The sequence below is a fragment of the Haliotis rubra genome, unplaced genomic scaffold, assembly GCF_003918875.1.
Source record: "Haliotis rubra isolate DU_JTF1 unplaced genomic scaffold, ASM391887v1 Scf1090, whole genome shotgun sequence".
Classification (NCBI taxonomy): Eukaryota; Metazoa; Mollusca; class Gastropoda; order Lepetellida; family Haliotidae; genus Haliotis; species Haliotis rubra.
The window spans coordinates 88,966-108,662 of NW_025764993.1; the positions used below are offsets into that span (position 1 = coordinate 88,966).

Sequence of the window (19,697 nt, forward strand, 5' to 3'; positions counted from 1 at the left end):
TAACACATACTGTCCTGCTTTAGTCGGTAAACAGAAATTGTCGGTAAATAGAAATACAAACGAGATACAAATATCATTGTTATGTTTTACACAGATGTGTACTGCTGCTACATTAACAGTATGAGCGACTTTCTGTGTACCGGAGAGTTGTCGCTTACCTGGAAGCAGGGTGTGTTTAATCACACTATTTATGTGTCGTTTCATTGAACTTGAACGGATTTAGATGTGGGTGCCCATTGCACGCTGAGGGTATTTTCTCCTCAATTCGGACATATTTGACATGTTGATTTTGTTGCAATGTTGACGTTTAAAGTACATTTTACAGCGTGCATTTATTGGGTAGGGCTGAATATATAAAGCTATATACATGTAGTCTGTCAACCTAACTTCGGGGACTGCTTATTTTGCACCTGCAGGTGTCTGTCAACTGTCAGACAGTACATCAATTGAACCCATGCCAAGACTGAGTTGATCAAAACAATCACGAAAAATATAGGTAGACACATGGAACTTAACTAAACATCCCCTGTTGTAACCAGGTTACTTGGGGACTAAATCGTCCATTTTGAATTTATAATGAGACACCTGGACACCTGGTGTGTCTATTTTTAGATGGTGAATCTTTGTCTCAGGTCTATAGTGAGAACTATGGTGTGAACATCTGGTGTGTCTATTTTTAGAATAATAAAAGGTCCCCCCCGAACAGCCCTCCATACACAGTTTCAGTCACTACACCTAGTGATTACACATTGTGGATATACTCCATACCAGTCTTATTGGATTATACTGTGTGCACTGGATTACTAAACAACCTTGGATTATACTGTGTGATTCACTGGATATATATTTTCAATAGCTCAGCCTCTCAACTACACATCTCTGGAGTAATTAAACATTGTGTATATTTCTCACTGGATTACAAAACATCTTTGGATTATACAATGGAGTCACTACACATTATACTACCAGTGTATTTCTCTTTTATCTCAAAGCGAGCGCCCGTTATCACAGTATCAATTCCCTTCTGACTAACTGTAACTATTAAAATGTGAAATTCAAATGTATACAACGTCCTACCTTCAGTCCTTACATTGTAACACAGAATACATTGTAACACAGATTAAGATTTACATCATCAGATTGAACGAGTGTTGGGGATAAAATGTACATGAAGTCAACTTACCTCTGTTCATCATATCCATTGTTGAGGCAAACAGTGATGGTAAATCTAGATGTTTAGAGGGGTTGGAACAAGTAACCCATTCATGTGAAGAAACAGATTGATTCATACTGTACTCCAACAATGAATGACTCATTTGCCCACCCGTAAGTCCGACCTACAGCCATTCAAAGCTATGTTTACGGGAAGGGAATCCCCTATCCCACCCAAGCATGAAGATTAAGAAAACAAGCGTATAATGGAGTGAAAAATAAAATAACTTCAAATACATGTTACCGAGTGTCCATGTTAATACTTTCTTTTAATTTGCGACCGCCTCGAGAGTGAGGTGTGCCATGTTCATTCTACCATAACATTGCCTCTCCCTACGTTCAATGAACCGAGAAGCATGACGGCCTTCACGCCCATTGAAGAAACCAGGTCATAGATCGCGTCCCCCGCCGCCATTTTGAAAACAAATGATAAATAAAGAGATTTAAACAAATAACAAAGTCCTAGCCATGCCCGCCGATGAAAAAAACTGAGTAAAATGTTGAAACTCATAGCGAAATCACACACAGCATGCTTCTCACCAAAATATCCCATGTAGAACGAGTCACCATGAACTTACTTTAAAAATCCCACGTAATCATATGAATAAATACAGCCCGATACACACACAGAATACAACCTATAGAAAGTTGATTACACATGACTCACATATGCCATGAGCCTACTTTAAAAACCTCACACACAATCACATGAATAAACACAGCCTGATACACACACACAGGATACGACCGATAGAAAGTTGATTACACATGACTCCCGTTTACCATGAATCTTTAAATCTCAACACAATAAACACAGTCCAATCATAATCAGAACCTTTCCCTAGATTCATCGTTTTTTCTAAACTATAGCTTGCATAAAACCAATTTTAGTGTGTACATGTACTCGCATTGTTAACATGTGTACTCACGATACTGTCGTCAACAACATTATTCACACACAATACGTTCATACGCAAAATACTCACAAATTAGAATAGAGAATGATCCATCACATAAATTCCACACCTACTGTGCTGTTTTAAACGGTCATGAAACCGCCAGAATACCTAAACACGCACAACACAACATACCGGCTGCACATGGCAGTGAACAAAGAGCATTCAAGCTTGGCGCCAACAGCCCCTGCCTAAAACCGGTTCTGTCAAACTGGATCGCAAAAGGGTCTATCAAACCGGTTCGCAAACGGTTCTGACTCAAAATGGCTACATGTCCAAACCGGCTACATGTCCAAAACGGCTTGGGAGACCAAAAATGGCTTTACAACACTAGTGTAATAGCTTATGTATTTATAAACCGTTTATATATATATGTATATTCATTACAGATCATTAAAATTGTTGTTGTATTCAATACAATGAACTGTAACAGTTGCTATCTTCAATACCATGAACTGAAACAGTTGTTATCTTGTATTCAATCAACAGGAATGACGATTAAACTGAAACTTGTATGTCTGATAATAGTATGAGGAGGTTAGGAATACGTGGATTCGGTGAAATAGGGTTGACATTGGTATTATAAAAACCAAGAATTGTACAACAGTTGTCTTATGTCAGTCCTCCAGCAATACATTCAGTGAGTTTAGTACACTCTCAGCAGTTCTCTATTGCGGTGGTCTGTGCATAATGTTTATCTTTTAACCCAGAGGTACAATACATTAAGAAACAAGAGAGATATACAGATTTCATTGTTTATTAGCTCCGTTTCAAATGTGTAGACATTGGGATAGGAGCTCTCCCAAATGCCTACTTTACATCTGTTGTCTTATTACCCTTCATCATCATCCACCTGTCCTTCACTCTCTTCATCAGATGTTATGTCTTCATCTTCGGTCATGCCTTCGACCCAAGACTTATATTGGTACAATTTTGAAATCACTTCATGATACATATTATTTGTGTCTTTTACTCGTTTCAGTATTCCTTGTGTCTTTGGACCATCCTGCATATGGTACAGATAAGTAATAAATCGGGCATACGTCTCTTTAAACGTGTTCCAGATCAATTTGTTCAGTTTGGCTTGAATCATGTCTTCGTTTAAACCCTCTTTTATGTACAGCTGTCGTTTCTCATCCAAAAAGTCTTTATTCAGCTCACGCGTACGTGAATACATTTGTCTTATACCTTGCTCTTCAAGATCAACCATCTTATTTTTCCTGTTGTGTGTGACATCGCTTAATGATTCAACATCATCGTCCTCATTTTCCATTTCAGGACATTGTTTATCGTGTAAATGTCTTTGTAAGTTATGGTTAGTGCTAAACACTTGACCACAATAGTCACAGTCCACCAGAGGACGTGGTCTCTTCACAGGTGAGAAGTTGTTGTCTTCCTCCCACTGCCTTTTCACTTGGGGTATCCCAGGAGGACCCACTGCAGACTTTTCGGGACACCAGTTTCTTCTGTGTTTTTGCAAATCTTGCACATCTTGAAAACACAGAGTCCACAGGCATCACAAGATGGCATGGTTGAGAGGTTTCTTCACACGTCTGCTCACGCTGAACATCTAACTCGGACTGAATTGTCCTGGCTTGGAGGTGCCCTTTTAAACTGAATGCATTGGGACAAAGTCGCATATGGGGAGGTGTTTGGGGTTTTAGATCAACCAACAAGTAGCCATAAGGCTTCTGGGTAGCCCTTTGAAACGGCTCCATGAAATGGTCTGTGTTACCTGGATACATTTGCCTCGCCAAAGTCATGATGGGTTGTTGATCGATAGGGTTGTTGAACAGAAGCAGATAATGACAGTTTCTTCGTTGTGTGGGATCCTTACTGAAATACAAATTCTGGTTCAAGGCGATCACTGAGAGATTACGATGATGACTTCCTTCCGTAAACAGATCTGTAATGCGTGGGGCTTTGCTCGCTGTCGACATTAAGTCATCGAGGATAACCACGTTCACCACACTGGGGTCCAGAAATGCATCCTTTTCGAGATCAGAAGGAATGCCTTGATGAAATTCCACATAAGGGTAAACATGGGTTTGAATGGCATTATACAAGGGCTGCCATCGTTTGTAGAGCCATATAATACGTTCAGGATAAGGTTTAATGTTCATCCTTTCTAGAATCTGTTTCACTAAGTAGGTTTTCCCACAGGAGGTTGGCCCTGAGACGATCATGGTGAAGGGGTGAATCAATCTACATTCTTCCAATGACTGGGTAATACTTTCTGATGAATGTGGTTGTTGCTGCTGCTGCTGCTGCTGCTGCTGCTGCTGCTGTAGTGGTGGTGGTGGTGGTGACGGCTGCTGCTGCTGCTGCTGCTGTAGTGGTGGTGGTGGTGGTGGTGACGGCTGCTGCTGCTGCTGCTTCTGCTGCTTGATATCTTTTGGATGTTTTGTTCGAATATGACGGGACAAGTCATGAGCCCAAACATATTGTTTGGAGCATATGGGACAGGGATGCATAATGATGTTCACACGTCAACAGTCCTACTACAAATGATACATTTAGCCTTTCGTCTCTATTTAAAAATATGTTTTCATTCGCTTTGTGTTTTCCCTATTGATGGCACTTTCCCTTTCTCTCTTCAACCTGGCTTTAGCTTGTTCAACCACTTGTTGAGTAGGGGTAACGAAATTAATCTTAGGTTGCTCTGTGGTTTCTGGTTTTTGTTTGTCTTTCTTCCACTCTGGATCATACAGTTCCAAATATCGATCGACAGACAACATGGCAGATTTTTCTCCTCCACGTGTTATAGAATGATAAGGGTCTCCTTTCCCTTCAGCCCTGAGCATGTAAAATCGTGTCCATTTGTTTGTATCGTGGATTATTCATGATGAAAACGGCCTGAGGTGATGCGTCACTGTCACTGGTCCACGGCTAAATGAAGCTAGATAGCCCTTGTGGCCTGTTATATAGATATCTTCATTGACCTTGGGCGTGGTGTAGCTTTCAACATCGCTGCCAGGATGGTTCGGATGCAGTACTATGACAAACTAAACCGGGTGTACCAAACATACTAAGCCGATGCTCTATCATACAACCAGGCATTTTGAATGGCCTCATCTCTAAGTGCATTGACAAACTGTGGTTTCAAAACAAATGCTACGATTGGCATGTTACTGGCAAAAAGAGTCTTCCACCTACTGTCTGTCGTCCACAGGGGGTGAACTAATCTTCGTAACACCGCTAGATAGTTATTTCTATCATTTTTCCTCAGGAAACGACGCCTTTCATATAGACTCACTGGTAATCTTCCCTTTAATAACCTATTGATAATACCATTGATGGCAAGAATCTGTTCTCTGTTCATTTCTAAGATGTCTTGTCGAATCTCCTCAATGTCTTGAAACATTAACATGAACCTTAAAAATTTGTAATGTTTCAACACGTACCTAGCCATACTATTTCTAGCAAACAAACTCTTATCATGGATGGGATCTCAGTGAGATTAGTATTTGAGTCAACCTCTATTTATACTATACATAGACAACCAAGGCAGACATACTCTTAACATTGATTTATTTCCAATAGTCACACATTTTACATCACACTCTTGGTTGCAAATCCACATGACTACCTAACGGGTCACCTCTTTCCGAGGTATTCCCACCAGGGCCAAATACGGACAATCTGGAGACCATTTTTCATGTTCGGCCCAGGATCATCATCTACTTCCCAGTTCTTGAGAACGAGACCACATTGAAAACACTTTGCAAGCGTCCCTCTGATTAAGTACACAAATCCTGCCTGAGCCATGTGACCAGGACTCTGTTTCATCTGCACTGGCCAGTCTTTAAACGAATCGAGTCTTTTCTGGAATGAAGTCCATTCAGTCTTGATTGCACAGCAATCGATTGTCTTGTCGAGTGGGTAATGTCCACACACATCCATGATATCCCAGACCAATGGCAACACGTCCGCACAGTACAACGTCTAAACCAAGAATGGCTTTACACCCAGTAACTGTAGTCACTAGGGTTGCAAAAGGAACACTGGTAGTATATCCACAATGTGTAATCACTAGGTGTAGTGACTGAAACTGTGTATGGAGGGCTGTTCGGGGGGACCTTTTATTATTCTAAAAATAGACACACCAGATGTTCACACCATAGTTCTCACTATAGACCTGAGACAAAGATTCACCATCTAAAAATAGACACACCAGGTGTCCAGGTGTCTCATTATAAATTCAAAATGGACGATTTAGTCCCCAAGTAACCTGGTTACAACAATCCCCCTAACATATTTTTAGTTACTGACTCATAAATCTTGTTGCTGATAAATCTTGAATTGTAACGATAACTATTATTTGAACTGTATTTCCTTTCAATGTTGTTTAAGGGGTTTGGTTAAATCAATCGTCAAAAGGCATCTCAATATGCTGTTGAAGCACACTACCCAAGATTGTCTCAAAAAGCACTATTAACATCAATGCAGCTAAATGTATAAAACGCCAAAACTTCTTAATGATTTTAACAGTATCTGTTACAATGAGACGAAGGAAACTACCAGAAGTAAGAAGATGGCAAATTATTGGAATGCACGACACTGGACATTCACCCCACCGTCATAGGTTGAAAACACCGTCAAACCAACAAGGTTATGGACTGACCAAAGCCAGGTGAACCCCCAAAGAAGAGGGATAAGGATAGATAGATAGTAATAACTGTATAATAACTGATTGAATAGAAATACGAAATGAACTAAAACTTCTTTATGAGACATTATAAGTAGACATAAATTTCATTCTACAGCACAGACGATCCCACATCCCTCATTCTACAGCACACACGATCCCACATCACACATCACACCCACCAAAAAAATCACTCATTTCATGCTCCAATTAGCAAAACCAATGGAACCAATGACCAGAAATCCCACATCCCACGTCCCACCCTAAAAAAATCTCACATTTCATGCTCCAATTAGCAAAAACAATGGAACCAATAACCAGTAATCCCACATCCCACATTACATCCTAAAATAGTCTTTCAATACAGCAATGAGCTAGCAATCCCACATCCACATTTTATCCCACACCCACATTTCTTCCTAAAATAGTCTCACAATACAGTAACTACCTAGTGACCCCACTTCCCACATTTTATTCCACATCCCACATTTCTTCCTAAAATAGTCTCACAATACAGTAATTAGCTAGTAATCCAACACCAGCTTCATATGGAACAGTTAAGAAAGGGTGACACCCCACATCCCACATTTCATCCTAAGATAGTCTCACAATACAGTAATTAGCTAGTAATCCCACACCCAGCTTCATTAAGCGTAGTGATACACAATGTCTTCTTCATTAAGAAGTTAATGATTGATTTTAATGATAAAATTATCTATCATGAATGGACGTTTCCCGCTATATTTGATACTCAATGCATGGTGTACTCTATATATAGAACAGCTATGAAAGGACGGCGTGACTCGATGATTCTCAGTGGTAAATGTTGAAAGTGGATGCATAGGCGGTGTCTAGGTGGCGTCGGCGTGATAATTGATGACTGACAAAACTTGACTAACTTCGTCTTCATCTGAATAATTATCCGAGTTTACTCCTCTTACCAAGATCAACAAATCATACAACGAGAGGACTGACACACAGAATTATCTCGTTATGTATCTAAAACCCAAGGTTAACCTTTGTCATTGTTAGACTTCTATCAGGCACCCATAGCCGTTATTGTCCTATCACTCGCGGAGGGATAACATCTACACTGGTGGTGGTGAACTGGAATGAGTGACTAATTGAAACCCACGAGGTGCTAAAGTTTCTCGGTTTGTTGTTGGCTGGGGCGAGTTTCCAGAATAGACTAAAACATCTAGCGATTTTGTTTCAAGATACATGCACGCTCTAGTCCATCACGCTCCATCTCGTGGTAGTAATTTCGTGCACTGAAATACGCCTTGTGGCATCAGGAAAGAGAAACGCTGTATCACGTTCATGCACCGGTTTTCTCATTATCCTATTGTGTCAAAGTGCTGACAAATAGCTTGATCTGTAGGTCAAGAAGGTTCGCTTTGTATTACTGTCTATAGAACTGAGATGCACAAGACCCCTCCCCGATACGTTTCAGTAGAATTGGTGATGAAAAGAAATTGTTAGTACTCCGACAGTTCGTTTAAGTATGCATAGGTGCCACATCAGCAATAGCTTTTAACACATTTAAGCGTTTGCAAAATTCGTTTACAACTTAAAGCGCACCACTGTACGCAACGGATTTAGTTGGAATATTTCATGTAATGGGTCTTCGCGTTACATTTAATGCTACAAAAACAGAGTACGAACTTAAAATTGGAAATAATAATAACGCTTCGGATTTTATTTTAGATTTTGAAACAGTTTCAAAATTAAAAGCGTTATTTATCGACTTTTTCCGAGAAGCTAGAAATTTTAAATCTAAGACATACAACGTAACCACGTGTTGTTTGTTGAGTCATATTATAAAAAACTTTCATTTCACTTTCGATCGACTGTTTGAATCACTTTCCATTCAAAAGACAGACACTAGCTCTTTTGTCATATTGGATATCGATGACATGAAAACTATTGTTGAATATCTGATTAAAGCCGATGCTATTGTGGAGTTTCACCGATTCAAAGAAGAATTTAAATATAACTTATAGAAGGTAAGTATATTCATTATTTACATAGAGTAGATGTTTCAGTACTCTATCTCTTTTTTGTTTAATCATCTTGTGCACTTTACCTCGTCAAAAGGACTATCATGTACAGGTATCCTCAATGTTTCCACTCTTATTGAAATTTGTTATTATGTGAGTGGTGTATCAAGTGATGGGTCGTTAGATAGAATTATAGCAGTTAGGCTAAAACGAGAACTGTATTCGTTTGAAACGTACATTGTCTTTATACATATGTGATAGTGAGTTCACTAGCAAACTGAGGGAGATTTTGTTCCTAACAATAAATTTTAAGCCGCGTGATTAGTGATCTGTTGAAAAGCTGCAGAACCTAACACGCAAGTACTTTGCATCAACTTCGATCATCACATATGTTATCACAATCACGTATTATCTATCATGTGATACAGATTACTTATCTGTCTGATAAGTGGTTTATAATTATGTTCATGCGATTGTCTTGAACAAAGGTGATATTCACAAATGTATACATCTTGATAGGTGTAATAAACCGCTCAGATAATGATCTGGTGTACCGTATACTAGGCGAGTACTGAGAACGAGAAAATTCACAAAAGTGTTCTTTCTCTCACACTTTTTATATTACCCACATCGCGATAGTGTAGGATAAATTTCACATTTATTGCTATATACTATTATTGCTAAGATGCAGGAAAATACCGCCGTGAACTTAGGGTTAATATATTGTAACAGGTTACCGTCCACATTTAAATTAAATCATGCGTATTACTTTAAGGTGTTAAGATTTAAAGGTCCTTTGACAATATCTCATCCATATCGTACCTAAACACATTGTTAAACTAATGTAACTTAAAACTTATTCTGCACAAGTTTTAAAACGTATGTACGTTTTAAATGAGTACTACTAGCATCATAATGTCTTATTAAGATGGACGGCATCTCTGCAGTTACCCGTGAAGTAATCTAAAACGATATATGAAAGGTGGTTGCGAGACGTTTCTCCGAGGAAACACGTGATCACCCGACTCACACAGCCATTGTTCGCAACGTGTACACACATACACACACACACACACACACATTTGCCCCTCATCAGACTTACCCACTCACGACAGGGTACACACCAGCAATGAATAGTATTGATACAATTTATCATTCAGATGAATGGAGTTTGCAAATTTCGGAAAAAACATCACCATTTGAAACTATTATTTTAAATAAATTTTCTGCCGAAATCGTTTATAATTATTTAGGAAAATATTTGAAACGGGCAAGAGTAAGTGAGGTTGTCACTATTGGTATAAATTTTAAAAAAATTCTTTCCAACATTTTCCAAAAAGACATTTTTCTGGTGTTGTCCTATTGTGCCACGGAGGTTTAACATTTATCTTGACGAAGTCGGAGATTGACGTACTTTTAATGAAAGTTTCCTCCTGTTTGTAAGGTATGAAAATCGTTTTGTGTTTAACCAGAATGTGTACGTGCAATATCCCTCACCCACATTCCTTTCTTGTCGCCGACACGAGACTGTGTGTCGCCACTTTCTTTGATCTTTGAACATCATGTGTTACATTGTTGCTGTTTTCACTTGCATTATTCCCGCGCGTGTACGTGGGTCGTATTTCATTGGTTGATTGAAAACTGACTGACAGAATGAGTTTGGTTTTACGCCGCTTTTAGCAATATACCAGCAACATCACGGCGGGAGCACCAGAAATGGGCTTCACACATTTTACCCAAGTGGGGATTCGAACCCGTGTCTTCGTCGGCGTGACGAGCCAACGCTTTAACCACTAGGCTACCCCACCGCCCCTTGGTTGAAAACAGTCAAACAAAATGTTTATGGTATAATAGGAAATAACTCGAATTAACCTTTCATTCAAGCAAAAAATGATTTGTTTGATGCTGTTTGCGTTGAGCGGAATGGTATCCCCAAACCGTGTAAGTCATGCGTTTCGGTCTCCTGATTTGATCACGTTGTCTATGTGATGGTACGTTTAAGTCTAAGTGACTGATATATTTTGCAAGCATACTCTTGAAGTAATACATTAACATTAATTGTATAACCTAGTTTTAACCCCCAACCAGCGTCACTGTGATGTTATACAGCTAAAGATAGAACTACGTCACCACTGTCGCCAGCAAGCCTATGTGTTCACTGTGCCATATACGGTCTTACCGTCGGGAAAGATCGTGTGTCTGTAGGCTGCAGTGGGTCATCCTGAGTGGGTTGAATAATCCTGTGACTACGCACACTGTTACTCTCAGACAATGAACACGACATTTACGCATATACTCCGTGCACAGAATACTTCATAATATTCTTAAGGCTGAAAACGTAGAAAACACCACCTGTCACCACTTAATGTTTCCAAACGACTACATTTCTCAACAAACCTAACTGTTCACACTGCTACGCGACTCGTCCGCCAGCTGTTTACACGAGCCTCTCATCCGAAGGGGAAAGTGTCACGTGACACCACCCTGAACTCTCACTATCTGACACTATTTAACACTCGTGTCGATAACCAATGCAGGGCGACATGACTACCTCGCTCTTGCACGTGTCCTTCCCTGAACCTCCCCTCCGGTTGTGCAGAACTTAGTCAAAGAGTCTTATAATCTAAATGGGGATATGTTCTTAACGGTTCCGATCGGATTCGAACTCTCACTACGACACACTTACAAGACACGTTAACTACCACACCGTAAAATACACAAACACTGTGACTCCGTCTAAGCAAACCGTAATTCTAGTGTTCTTGAAGCATGGTGTAAGGATAACAACAACAATACGGATGTTATTTGTATTTATTCATTCGGTGTGAGCGTATTATCTTTAGAAATCTCCACAAGTTGGGTCTGACACTTCTGATTTACTTTTGTGTGCTGTTAAATAAATGAACATTAGATCACTTAATGGAAAGTGAGGGATAACGTCTCTACAGCAATGAGTAGTTTATTTTTCCTCCAATGAGAGTAAACACGTAGAAACTAGATGGAAAACGATGATATCAAGATAAATCAAGGAGACAGAATTGGACACTTAAATAGCACCTTACAGTGATTTTGTACAACATCAATGAAAATTGCGTTAACAGACTGTAAGAACCTTCCAAGCACAGAATAGTTTGAGGTACAGTTACATCACGTCATTGAGTTGATACCGTACGATACACATAATTTACGACACTTCACTCAGTTGTTAGCTTACGATATAAAATATTTTAGAACATTTCACCCTGTTGGTAGCTTGCGGTACAGTTTTGTATCACTTCATTGATATGATGGCTTACGCATACATTATTTTACCTCACTTCCTTGACAGCTTGCCGGTAAAGAATAATTTTCAGCATTTTAGTATTTGTACATTATCAAACTGATGCATCACTTACCAAGACCATATGGCATGCTTCTGATGGTGGTTGCTTTCCCAACCATTGGAGTAACTCCCCCAGTTTGTTTCATTGACATGGTGGGGATGCTGGTCATTCTCATATCCGGTGTTGTTGTCGGTGTGGGAGGTGGTGGCATCAGTAGCGGTGTTGATGCATGTTGAATCTCGTCAGGTGTATCAATTTCCGGGATGGGAGCGATGTCTAGTAGTTCATCCGTCGTTAGCGCAATATTTTCAGCCTGTTGCACGTAACGGGGTGCATCAGTCAAAAGTTGATTGAAGACATCTAATGTCATAGATATGCTCTTTCTCTGTTGTCTAGCATTCCAGTTCTTAAGGTGAATGTACACAGTTCCATTAAACAAATTGATAGACAAAAAGTGTTTGTCTGCAAACTGAACATTAACTGAATCAGCCATGATTTCAGCTTGGTAAGTCGAATGAACTGCAATGTCAGAAGTGAGCAGACTTCGTAACTGTTCTCTGGTGAAAGCTGTATGTATAACACATCATGATTTAGCACAAAATGTGCAGTACCTGGTCATGTCCAACCACAGTTAGCCACTACTACCAACCCACCTCACTGACTTGTAGAAAAAGAAATGTGACTAAGGTTGAGACACGTCACTTTTCAAACGTGAACCTAGACACACACCTCTTTCATTCCAAAACACGTTCCATCAATACGCCTACATGTACCGAGCTACCCACACCGACTTACAGACAAGAAGCGAGTAACCGTGATGCAGCACTCTTTTTTGAGGAATAAAATGATAGGGTTATGTACAACTGGAAACACACTTTAACAGACCATCAACAGAGTTGAGTCAGTCTCGGAAAGCATTCTTGTCTTAAGAGTGTTAGGACGTTTTGTTTTTTCTAACAGCGGACGTGCAAGCAACAGACAAGTAAGTAACAATCAGAATATTTTATCATTGTTTTTTTCTTTTATCATTTTAAGCCATATCATTGTTAGAAACGTTCTATCATAACTTTTATTATTTGAGATAAACAAAGCAGAAGTTTTCAAGAAAAAACATGTACTAGTAGAACAAAATGTCTGAGCAAACTACATGCCCTGTCTTCCAATGTGAAATTTGCGGCCATTGTTTCAAACAAAAATGTCATTTGTTAAGACATCAGAGACATTGTGGACAAGTGAACACATTGTTTACCTACGACCATTGTCATCGAACCTTTAATCGGAAAGACAGTTTAAAACGCCATGTCAAAAGTTGTTCCAAAAATGTTGTCTATTGTCATCAATGTCCGCATTGCTTTGAACACTTTAGCAGTGAATCCAGTTATCAATGGCATTCATATAACTGTGCGACATCTGTCGCTGATGAACATATATGTCAAACTTGCCATCAATCTTTCCCAACCTCTAAAGCGTTAAGAATGCACAAACATAAAACTGACCATGACATGACAGGCGGTGGTAAAGGTAAAGGTAGTGAAAAGGCTAAAACGGCCACGGTATCTGTTCCTCCATCTCCAACTTCTCCTCCACCGAACACCCCTCCTCCATCCGATAAGACCTCGGGATCATGTTCGAGACAGTCCTTACAGGGAGATGTTAGAGACTATGACTTTGAGGACGGAATAGCGCGGATCCACTGAATTTCATGATCAATGAACAAAGTCAGGTTATTGATACAATTGAGGATGAAATTCGTGAGAAAAGAGCAGTGAAATGGGGGTTGTGCCTCCATATAAGAATGGTTAAACCTAATCGTGAAGATCATAGTACAAGTTACCATGAGGCTTATTTCAGAAGTGTCATGACTATAGCTACAGAGGGAGGTGACTTAAATGAACAGTATCTTGAAGCCGTGCACAAGATGCTTCAGAGGCTGGATGATTAAGAGGGGGTTCATTCTGGTTTGAATATCTCAGTTATTGTAAATTTGAAACTCACTGTGGTAAAGTTTCAACCTTTTAAAGGCGGAAGTTATATTCCACTCCCACAAACTCTTGTTAAGAAATCCAAAAGTATTATCAACATCAAAAATGATGATAACCTTTGTTTTGTCTACAGCATTTTAGCAAAACTGTTTCCGGCTTCTCATAACAAAAAAGTGAAGCGCATTATCATCCTTATTTAAACAGATTGAATTTAGAAGGATTTATTTTTCCAATGATTTTAAAACAAATTCCACGATTTGAAGAAGTCAATAAGATGAGTATCAATGTGTATGGATTTGAAGATAATACTTTGTATCCCATGTACATCAGCAATCTGCTAGATGTAGATGAAAACAGAAAGATTGATTTTTTGTTGCTTTCACAAGAAATTGAATCAGATGATTTTGAAGAAATCTCAGGGTTAAAAGAATATGAGCCCATGGACGTAGACGTTAAACCAAATACACATTAGTGTCTCATTACCAGTGTAAGTGGGTTAGTCAGTAACAAGCAATGTAATAACCGCACTCAGTTCATCTGCCGAAAATGTCTTTGGTGTTATACATCACAACAATGCTTGGATAAGCATAAAGACTACTGTTATGACAAGGCACAAAGAGTCATTATGCCTAATCCGGAGGATGCTGTGTATCAGTTTGGCTTGCGTTCCCAAAGCAAAACAGAAAGAGCCAAGTTGTTATCAAAGCTGATTTGGAGTCCTTGCTCATTCCAGAAAGCAACCCAGGTAGTTCACGACTAAATAAGCATGTACCTTGTGCTTATGCCTACAAAGTGGTGTGCACGGAGGAGCAGTACTCTAAACCTGTACAAACCTATGTAGGAGAACAGGCGGCTGAACATTTTATTGAAAGTATTTTAAGGGAATATGATAACATCTAGGCTTTGTTGGATTCTATCAAACCAATGGAACTGTGTGAACAAGATAAGATAACTATCGCCAATGCTACTCATTGTGGTTTGTGTGGTGAACTTTTGAGTACTGACCGAGTGTTAGACCATGACCACCTGACAGGACGTTTTCGACAAGTCTTGCATAATAGATGTAACCTGAATTTTCAGTTAAGCAAGAAAGTGGTTGTCATGCTTCATAACTCTGAACGTTATGATTCTCACTTAATACTGGAAGTAGCACAACACTTTGGCGACAGAGACATTACAGTCATCCCTCACAATTTGGAACAGTTTCTGTCTTTGACAGTAGATAACAATTTTGTCTTTTTGGATAGTTACAAATTTCTGCAAAGTTCATTAGATGCACTGACTCAAAACAAATTGAACAAAGGTGTAGATTCATTTGTCTATTTGAAAGAACACTTTCCCCATCATGGAAACATGTTAACAAGGAAACTTCCCTTTCCTTATGAATACATGGATGACTGGGAAAAATTGAATGAGGTTTGTTTACCTTCCCAAGAATCCTTCTTCAGTTCTTTAGTTCTTTGTCTGACATTTGTCATTATTACTCAATGTCGGGGTTCTGTCTGGATGCTGCCATGAAAATCACAGATGCCAATCCTGATCTGTTCACTAATGTGGACACTTACAATGTTATTGAAAATTCCATTCGTGGTTGGGTGTCTATGATTAGCGAGAAATAGGTGATGATTGTTAGCACCTGCATATCAGATTGTGATATTATGATAGACACCTCCTTTCTTCTCTACTTTGATATTAACTCCCTCTATGCAACTGTCATGCTACAACCCCTCCCCATTGGAAACTATCAGTTCATCAGTTCTGAGGAGTATGACAGCATTGACTGGACAACTGTAGGTACACAAGGAGATACAGGCTACATCCTTGAAGTGGATTTGTTGTACCCCAAACAGATACACAAAGCTCGTGCCGCTTTTCCAATGGCTCCTACTCATGATGATGTTCCCTTCGATGAGTTTTCACCTGCTCACCAGGAAAAATCATCGCGTTAACGTTCCAAGAAATCGTGTAAAAACTTTTCACTACTCTGAAAGATCGTTCCCACTACGTGGTTCACTTCAAAACTTTGCAGCTGTATCTGAGACATGGATTGATATGTACAAAAATACACAGAGTGCTCAAATTTAGACAAGGAGCATGGTTGAAACCTCACATTGATCTTAATTTGGCTAACCCGCAAATGCCAAGGATGAATGTGATAAAGATCGGTATAAACTCATGAACAATTGTGTGTTTGGACGGTCCTGCGTGAATAAACGAAAACATAAAACAGCTCAGTTGGTGACGCAGAGGTCCAAACTTCGAAAATGTTCAACTAAAAGTAACTTCAAGCAGGTCAAAATATTTTCAGAAGACGTGACTGTGGTAGAAATTATCCGAACATTTAGATCAGCCCATTGCAGTTGGATTCACCATCTTGGATTTAGCCAAATATGAAATTTACTCCATTTTTTATGATGTCATACAAAGACAGTATGGACCAGAAAGACTTGACCTTTTGATGACGGACACGCACAGTTTGTTAATGCATGTACATGCACCTCCAGATGAGCTCCTTTTGGATCCTTATGTGTTCATGAAACTCAATTTGCATTTGTTTGACACTTCAAACTATGCACCTGATGACCTCAAAGGGTTATATTCGGATAAAAATCGCAAGGTGACTGGTAAAATGAAAGATGAAGCAGGTGGGAGCACCATATTAGAGTTTGTAGGGTTAAAAAGCAAAATGTACTCTTTCCTGATGCAAAAATCAAAAAACGTCATCGAAAAAAACACAGCCAAAGGCATTAAGAAATCTGTCATCTCAGACATGATCTGTATAAACAATCATTATTTGATCAGAAGAGGTTCAGTTGTTCCTTTCACTTGATTCGATCACACAATAACACTTTGTACACTGAGAGACAAAGCAAAGTGGCATTGACACCGACAAGCGGTATCTGTTAGATGATGCTATTCACAGCGTCCCATATGGATATTCACCGAAGTAAAACTTTATATATACTCCCTATGTATGTGAAGACATCTTCACAGGAAAACAGTAGTCAGCCGGTATGTACTTCATTTACTCATTCACCATATATTTTTTTGTTCATTTATCTATCTATTTATTTAATTATTAATTTATTCATTTGTTCATTTTCAGTATCAAAATGGATATCCAGAGATATGAATACAGGTTGATCAATGTCAATGGTGAAACGCTGCGTGAAGGTCAGACCTTAAGACGAACACGTATGGCAGCTTATCAAGCAGCACAGGGGGTTCTACAACGAAAAATGAAGTGAGGTGTTATCACTGCAAACACTGTATATCCTGTGGAAGTGCATGAAATTTCCACCACAACACAGTCTCTTGAGCGTGCACGTGACTTGAGACAAAATCGACGGAAGTTTGAGACCATTCTGGAAACTCTCTACCTGAATGAACTCCAGAGAAGAATAACAAAACTGTGTCAAGACAATTGTTATGGATGTGAAATTGATCATCCCTCACAAATTCACCACCAGTGTGTGATGATGGATAGTGCTGAAAAGGTGGACCTCTATTTTGAGGACGCTCTGAGTGGAATACCTCATCAGAACATTTTAGAAAGAGCACGACAGCAACGTACACAACTCAGACTAGACTTACATGACAGACGTACCGTATGTTATGAAAACATTGATTATTGAATTCTGGTTTGCTATCCAACATAGGAAAAGAGAGACTGGAGATGCTCACCAAACTCAACATGAGTTTGCCATAAACAAGACAAACTATTCATTCAGTAATCCATTTTTATTTCCTTGTACATAATATGTATAGAGTGATGGATTTACATTAAAAAGGATCGATTGCCCTTACTTGTGCTGTACCAGGCGCACCATCAGAATCTTTGCGTTTTAAATTTAAAGTATTTACAGTTTTCTTCTTTTTGTCTTTCTTTTGTCTGCTTTTCATGAGATGTTTAGGATTATGTGAATGTCTTAAAGTTAATAAAAGTCCCTATATCCTACTGGACAGTGACTTTTAACACCTGCTTTCATGATAACACAGCGGATCAAGTCTACTATGTTCGAACCATGCAACACCTCACCATTAGGTAACAAAAGTTGTAAATCTTCTGTCAGTCCTATTTGTCTGTTTAGAATGTTTTCTTTCATAAATATCCACAAAGTCATTACCTTGCCGATGAAGCATGATGTCTATGGTATGCTTCACAACAGATGCAGGTGTTTCTTCATCACCGCTGTTACTAGATCCATTATTATGATTCATAATCTTCAGATCTTGTTTCGTTGTCAGATGATCCTGAATCGGTGTCTGATTCACTGTCTGAGGAGGAATCTGTTCTTCTTGATTGTTCATCAACCTCTGGTAGGTCTCTCTGTTCAGAAGAACCATAGGCTTGTTCAAAGTGAATCGATGAGAGGTATGCTTGATACGATCTTATGCAAATGGGTAGAACCGAATGATGCATCAGAATCAGCTCACGTTTCTCGTGGTTGCTAACTGTCTTGCTGGCTAAAGATCGAATGCACTTCTTGTAGCGTGTCAGTCGTATTTTATCACTATCTGGTAGAGGTATGATTCCTCGCAGAATGTTAAATATAAGAGTAATCACCGACATAAACTGTCCATGTGACGCTTGTATTAACAAAGCCTTTCTTTGTCCAACACCGGCTTGCTCCAACATCAGAAGAAAATTCTAATGTTTTTTCTAGTAGTTCACTCATGATGTGATGTGATGTGATGTGATGTTGAATGTTCGATGTGCCACTTTCGAATGTACAAGTATAGCATAGTCAACAGGATTTTATTACTTTCTAACCTTTCTTGGGTTCAGACCCCATGCGCATATAGCTACAGTGAGGAGACAGTCTGAAGTGTCTGGTCGTGGGATCATCATCAGGTAACCATTGATGTACGCAAAGCTTGCATTTGAAGCAGTAGACTTTATCATATTGTCCTGTGTAAATAAATCCTGCTTCATCCATGGCTTTTGGCGACTGCTCCATTTGAACAGGCCATTTGCTGAATGACTTCAGTTTGTCACTAAACTTTTATCCATAGCTCTCAGTGTGAGTCTCTATTTCAACACAATCTGGGAACACATCATTGAAGCGTCCACACTCATCCATGGTTCTGTTCAGTTATAGTGATGAAAGTGAAATGATGAAAACACTCATAGAGAGACGGATATATATCATCTTGGGCATAATTCTATGACTGCGGTAAGTAGACTGCACATGCTTCATCAGGGAATATGTTTGTGCGAAAACGTCCATAGGGTTCATCAGCATAGGGTGAAGCATCCAAAACAAGATACCCATATTTATTTCTCCCCACTGCATCTTGTAAGGACTCCGTAAAATATTTGCTCTGTCCTGGAAATATTTGCGATGCCAAAATTTTGTATTCATGCGCTGAACGTGGGTTAGATAACAGAACAAAGTAATGGGTGTTTAAAGACATGGTTCTGTTACATTCGCCTTTAGGAAAGGCTGACTGTGTGGTGTAAAGATGTAAAAACAGAGGGTTCTTACAAATGTCCTGCATGAAGTCATCTACTACCAGTACACACCGTTTATCAGATTCTGAGGAATATGATTTTAACTCCTCTTCCGTAGGTA

General features: G+C 39.2%; 1 long non-coding RNA gene across 1 annotated transcript; it reads left to right on the forward strand.

The window, feature by feature from the left end:
- The first annotated feature begins 1,587 nt into the window (after positions 1 to 1,587).
- LOC124283214 lies at positions 1,588 to 19,193 on the forward strand. Its single transcript, XR_006900313.1, has 3 exons — positions 1,588 to 1,600; positions 18,370 to 18,441; positions 19,138 to 19,193. It is a non-coding gene; the product is annotated as an uncharacterized LOC124283214 (long non-coding RNA).
- The last annotated feature ends 504 nt before the right edge of the window (positions 19,194 to 19,697 follow it).